Source organism: Varanus komodoensis, unplaced genomic scaffold, assembly GCF_004798865.1.
Source record: "Varanus komodoensis strain SLA01 unplaced genomic scaffold, ASM479886v1 scaffold1665, whole genome shotgun sequence".
NCBI lineage: Eukaryota > Metazoa > Chordata > Lepidosauria > Squamata > Varanidae > Varanus > Varanus komodoensis.
Genome location: NW_025335492.1, coordinates 49,722 through 56,256, shown reverse-complemented (window position 1 = coordinate 56,256; position 6,535 = coordinate 49,722). Strand labels below are relative to the sequence as shown.

At 41.4% G+C, this 6,535-nt stretch overlaps 1 long non-coding RNA gene across 1 annotated transcript in view; it reads right to left on the bottom strand.

Moving 5' to 3' along the window:
- LOC123021483 overlaps positions 1 to 6,535 on the bottom strand; it is a 15,649-nt gene extending 9,114 nt beyond the window's left edge. Inside the window, exons 1-2 of the long non-coding RNA XR_006414329.1 lie at positions 6,406 to 6,535; positions 2,791 to 2,792 (exon numbers count right to left, since the gene is read on the bottom strand). This is a non-coding gene — a long non-coding RNA (uncharacterized LOC123021483). The remainder of the gene's footprint in view (positions 1 to 2,790; positions 2,793 to 6,405) is intronic.

Below are 6,535 nucleotides of genomic sequence, written 5' to 3'. Positions count from 1 at the left end.
TTAGAATAGGAATTTCAAAAAGCAAGATAACTTTAAAATATACTGCAACAGTTAATACTTTACTAATGGTAATACGAGAATAAAAAATATTTCGCACAACCCACATATTACCATGCAGCTGCGCAATGGAAAACAGAGCATAAGATGCATGACTGAGGACTCCCACTGCCATGAATATAAAAGCCAAGTGAAGCATGAAAAGGAAGCTCCTTTACTAAGTTCCAGGAAGTCATTTTGAAAATAGAGGGAATTCCTTTTGTACACGCCAAAATTCAAGCATGCTTTTGAAGTTGGGAATTCTTGTACCATTCTTCAAATAAGGCAGCATTTAAATATGTGAGTAAAGCAAGGCACATGCTTGTACATACACATCATGCTTGGTTCATCTTGAAGATAGGATTCCTGGTGTCAGATCAAATCTATGTTGGGCTCTCCCATCTCCTCAAGTAAATTACATTCCACAAGTATCTTTGCAAAGTTTTCTGCCTCCTTCCATTCACTATTTCTCTACTCTCCTGCAGGGATGAATGCATGGCATGCAGCGCATGTGCAACTACATAGACCGCATTGTAGATGCTGTAGCTGTGGGCGGTCATGCTCGTTTCAAACACCGATGCAGGAAGACTCTCCAGCTTCTCCTCCCCAGTGCAGATGTCCTCAGCAGTCATCTCTGTGTTGTGACTGGGGAACATAAAGTTAAACGCCTGTTGCCAGAAGTCCACCAGAACCCATCATTCTTTTCCAAAGTAGGGTTCCTCATCTCAAGAAATTGATGGAATCCCAACACCTGCTCAGAATGAATGGCAAGGGATATTGAACCATGGATAAAATGCATATCCCAAGTTCTTTGAAAAGAGAGGATTGTGAAATCCACATCTGCTGTCATAATCCAGATTTTGGCCTTGCCTGGTATATTCTCGAAATGTGCCCAACTAAGGAAAAGTATTAGATTTATTATACAGTGAAATTCCCCATGAAAGATCACTGCACTGGCATTGCTTTCCATAGNCATAGCTGTGCTGATGGTTCTGTGTCCTCCTGACACAAGTTCACTCGCATCACTAGAATGAACAGTAACTTTTTTCATGAAGTCAATACAGATTCCGCTCATGGAAAACATGGAAATCACACTCCTCATCTATACTTCAGTTGCACTTCCTGTATTAAGGTAAATCAGCCCAATCCATGTCCACATGAAATGCAGAAGAATCTAGATAATACCTCTATATTGATAGTCACCGTATGGGAACATCCAATGGAAGAAGACAGCTTGGGAAGTTGTATTCATCCCCAAGGAATAGCTATATGCCAGCTCTGGAAAATGAGGTAAAACAGGACATCATAAGAGATGAGGTGGGTTGGGTGGGGTGCACTTTGTATTACATGGTTGAGACATTTCCCCATGTTGAATTGAAGAAGATGAACTCATGGGCTAATTTATCTGTGGGACTTCTGGTTGCAGTAGTGGCACCATTTTAATGTTCACGTCATGGTGGAAGCACACAATAGCTTCTCAATATGGGTGAACATAGCATATTGCAGGACCTGACAAATATTTAAGGATGTCCATGGAGAAGCAGAAATGGCAAGGGGTGCATAACCAAAACCTTCGTGGTTGAACATGACCAAATTTTTCTCTCCCTTTTGTGTGCACTCATGTTGGTGAAACATCAGGCATGAAACAGATTGAAGGTGACTTGCGCAAATGGGGGGATGGATTCTAGAGGATGCACTACAAGTGTGCTATATGTCTGCTGCGATGTTCATACATATTCAGTGGCTACGAGGGAAGCGAATAAACAACATGCATAATAAGTACAGTTCAATGATCAGCGAGTTTATCCACACAGCTGTGTGATATGCAAGGACACACAAAAACCTAAAAAAAAAAAAATAGACAAAACAAAACAAATCGCCAACCTAATCCAACCTTAAAACTAATTAGAGAGAAGAAAGGCTAACATGGAATGGCATGTTACATACAAGCAGAACAAAGTTGTATTCAGCAGATGAAACAGGAATTTCTCTGCTTTTAATCTTCATAGAGTACTCTGAATCCAGATTAATTCATAGTTTGAGCACCCCATGGGATCGGAGTCAAAGTATTTATGTTTATCTAAAGGCACACCAGTTTCAGTAGATCTACCCTAAGTATAACCACACATACCTTTAACCCATCTGCTTCTTCATTCTACACATATTATTATTCCCCAGTTCTTCCTCTTCTACATAATTACCCTTGTGAAGAGAGAATTCAATTGTACCAAGAAAGAAATATCATATCGAGAAGTATAAATAGTCCCACATTTTATGTGCATTTTTGAAATGAGAATTACATTGCCAGATAGGAAAAGCACAAACTTTAACCACAGAGTACATCTAGGTCTTGAAATGAGTTACATTCTGCTAGAATGAAGCAAATTCTCAAAAATTACAATTACATGTAACAGAACTCGCAAAGGAAATATTTAGACCTTCTTTCTCTTTACTCTGCTCTGCCCTGCTATGTTTCATTTTCCAGTGATCTACATTGCTTCCCTTATGATCCATGTGGTGTAGTGGTTAAGAGCATGGGACTGGGACTCAGACGACCTGGGTTCTAGTCCCTGCTCAGCCATGGAGCCAACTGGGTGACTTTGGGCCAGTCACAGACTTTCAGCCCAACCTACCTCACAGGGTTGTTGTTGTGAGGATAAGATGGAGGAGGAGATGTAAGCTGCCTTGAACCTTTTGTAGGAAAAAGGCAGGATATAAACCCAAAAATAAACAAACAAACAAACAAACAAACACTTCTGCTTAAAGGATGCTGCTCCTAGTATGCAATCCTGATAGTTTAATTATTATTCTAACACTCTGTCAAAATCCATTTGTGGTGCAAAGGCTAGCATTTATCTTGCACTGGGTGAGTTTTTCAGTGGCTTATACTAGCATGGGAATAAAGGAAGAATGCATTGCTCTGTTGTCTCAACACTCAGGCTAGAGTCGAAAAAGAAAAGCAAGGAGTGCCTTTCGATGCATGTTCAGGTAACAGACACAACTGACCTGTGGCAACTTGTAGATGGTCAGCACAGCTGCCATAGCAAGACAGTTGTTGGTGATTGGTCCCCCAATGACTGCTGCCAGATCGTTTTGGACATCACATTTGTATTTTGGGATTCTGCCTGGCATAGAAAGAAGTTGCATTGCGGCAGCAAAGGTATATTTTGGAGTGAAGCAGTTCGTGTAGATGTTGAAGCCAAGAGAGGCATTGGGCAGGAGCTGGGGATTGTCATTAATCTCCTTTACAGCAAAACCCAAGGCCAGGATATGTTGGTAGCTCTGAGTCAGTGGCCTGCAAAGAGGAGCTGAAAGAGTGCACCCATTCGAGAAGTGACGTGAGCATAAGGATGAGGGAAACTGATTTCCATTTTCCTTCATTTGCATACAAATAAATCTTAAGTTCTCCCTTGCAAACCTTTTCATATCATATTGGAAGGAACTTGAAATTCCTCATTCTCACCCACAAAATTTACTGCAACAGCTAAAAGGCCGGGTCACCCTAATATAGCATTCCTATGGCTGAACCTAGGTTCAAGCATATGGATGGGAAAGCCTGGGGACATTATAGACAAATTATTTGACACACCAGCCACATCAATTCAAACCATGAAATTATCCTTTCAGGAGGGAAGCATTCCAGTCATGAAGATATAGCAATGTCACCAGTGTGCAGCATAAATTGAGTGGTATTCTTAGATTAATCCTTCTATACCTACTACAGTCAAAATGACTGCTACATTCACTAACACCCAATGAGTGGAAAGGGATTGGACACCTAATGGCATAAAAGACTGATATCCTATCTATGCACGTGTCCATACAACAGAAGAAATAGGCTCGCTAGGATGTTGGCCTTCCTGTAAGTATCATCTGACGCAAGGGTTCCGTAGAGTTTTTCTATCCAGCCCCCTCTTACATGAGCTTTACAATCATGTCTTTGAAGGGATGTTTCCTTAGGGTTTCCTCCTCAGAAAAAAGGAATTGCTGAGGAATTATGCCTCCAATGAGGAGATCTCCTGCTTGATGGAATTTATGTTGAATGGGAAGAGACTCGCTCTGTAAACACTGAAAAGCTGAAATCTCACAAACACTGTTCGGAAGCAGTGCCACTTCCCCAAAGATGAATACCATATGCAAAGATCTTCCGACATGGAACCAGTTCATGAGTGTCTGCATTCTGCTAAGTGTGCCACCAAATCTGAAAGTTGGGACAGTAAATAATAATATGCAACAAACGTTCTGCTGGTTCTCCAGCTCTGGCAGGGGATATTTAAACAAATTGTAACCTTCACTTACAGTATTGCTAATGCCCACTGGAAACCTTTTGGAAGATGGAGAAGCCATGCAGCTATTGACAGCTAATGAGATAATTATGGAGGAAAGGTTGCCTACTCATAGTTGGATGTACTTTGAAAAGTTGCACAAGAATACTTATTTATCATGTATGTTCTGTTTTATTTTGATAAAGGTTGGTAATAAGGTGGGTAGTAGTGAAGGTTCATGATTTGCACATCTAAAACCCATCATTCTTAGATCATGCCACACCTGCCTCCATGTTATGAGCTACCTTCATGCATTTGTGTGCTGAAAATTCAGACTACAACACCAACACCCATAGAATGGACATGACATATATATGCTACCTATCCTATATATTGCATCAGATTCAATCATATGTGGGGTTTCTTCGAGCATTGTATTTGCTACAGATCCTGATGTTTCCAATAATCACATAAGCATTGGGATTGGTTTGGTTTTGTATGTAAAATGTCCTCTCCCCCTCCTCCCCCTCAGTGATGTCACTCTCTCAATATTTCATTTCTTTTTATTTTCACGATAGAAAGAACCAAGTTCCCCCCACATACATCTATTTTTTAAAAAATGGTCACACCATTTTCAATAAATGAAAGTTTCTACAAACATAAATATATGTTAATTAACAAGATGCTTCATGCTGCTGCAGCTTCATCTGCTTCTGCCTTTATTTCTTCTTGGGATGGATATGCAATAAGCAATGACCTCCAAGATGAGATTTTGTTCATTTGTTCCACTTTATTAGATGCTCCTTTTTGTTCAGATCTGGTCTCAAGATGATGAGATAGCATTTGGGGGAAAAGACAAACCCCAGGAGACCAGCACTGGAAGCCAGGATGGAGAAGACTTCAACTGCCACCATGTACTTCCCCTTGGTGCTCAGGTAGGTGGGAACAAAGGACACCCACATGCTGTAGAACAGCAACATGCTGATGGTGATGGACTAGGTCTCCTGGAAACTGTCCGGAAACTTCCTGGACAGGAAAGCCACGGTGAAACTCATAACGGCAAGGAAACCCATAAAACCAAGGACGCAATAAAACATAGTGTCTGACCCCTCGTTGCACTGAAGTACAATCCGGTCACTTATGGTGCGCAAGTCCAAATCTGGGAATGGGGGAGACATTGACAGCCAAAGTGTGCAAATGGCAGCTTGAATAAAGGAGCAGGATGGCAATGGAGGTGGCAAGCCTTTCTCCCATCCATTTCCTCATCTTAGATCCTGGCTTGGTGGCCATGAAGGCCAGAACCACAGTGATGGTTTTGGCCAGCATGCAGAAAACAGCCACCAAGAAGATGAGCCCAAAAGCAGTTTGTCGAAGGAGACAAGTCACCTTCCCAGGTTTTCCAATGAAGAGCAAAGCACAAAGGAAGGAGAGCAGGAGGGAGACAAGAAAGATGTAGGAGACATTTCGGTTGTTGGCTTTAATGATGGGTGTGTCATGGAACTTCATAAAGATGTGTAAGACCAAAATTGTGGTTACAGAAAGCAAAAGAGCCAATGTGGCCAAGGAGGTTCCCAAGGGTTCTTCAAACGATAGGAAAGTGATAAACTTAGGAATACATTTGTCCTCATTTTGGTTTGAATTATAACCCTCGGGACACTCAAAGCAAGTATCCATATCTGGAAAAGCAAACGTATATATCAGCAAGAACTATATATGGAAGTCATCCATCTCATCAAGTCTCAGTACTATGTAGAAGTCCAGGAGAGGTGCTGGCTTTAATCTTTTCCTCTATAAGTTGCAATAGAAGGATCTACATCTGTTCCTCTCTCAGGACAAAGACGACCAAGAATGCCTAACCATTACTGAAAGCTCCCTGTGTTCTGTGCTCAAACCTTTTTCCACACACCTATGCAAATCTCAGAAGAAAGAACGTTTTGGTTTGAATTAAACATCAGAGTGCCATGCTATCCCAGTTGCTAAGTGGGACTCTGCTTCCAACACAAAGGTCTTCACCTGAAGGCCTTTTCAAACAAGGGTAATTTAAGATCAGTTGCTGAAATATGCCAAGACAGTTTTCTGAGAGACTTTGCAAAAGGGCTCGCACCTGGACATGGGCTGCAATCATAGCAATAAAAAGGCTTCCCTTCCTTCTTTGATTTTCTAGAACCCGTGTGGCAGTTATCATTGCAGACAGAAGAGGGCTGTGTCTGTACAAACAGTGGAGGGAATAATCT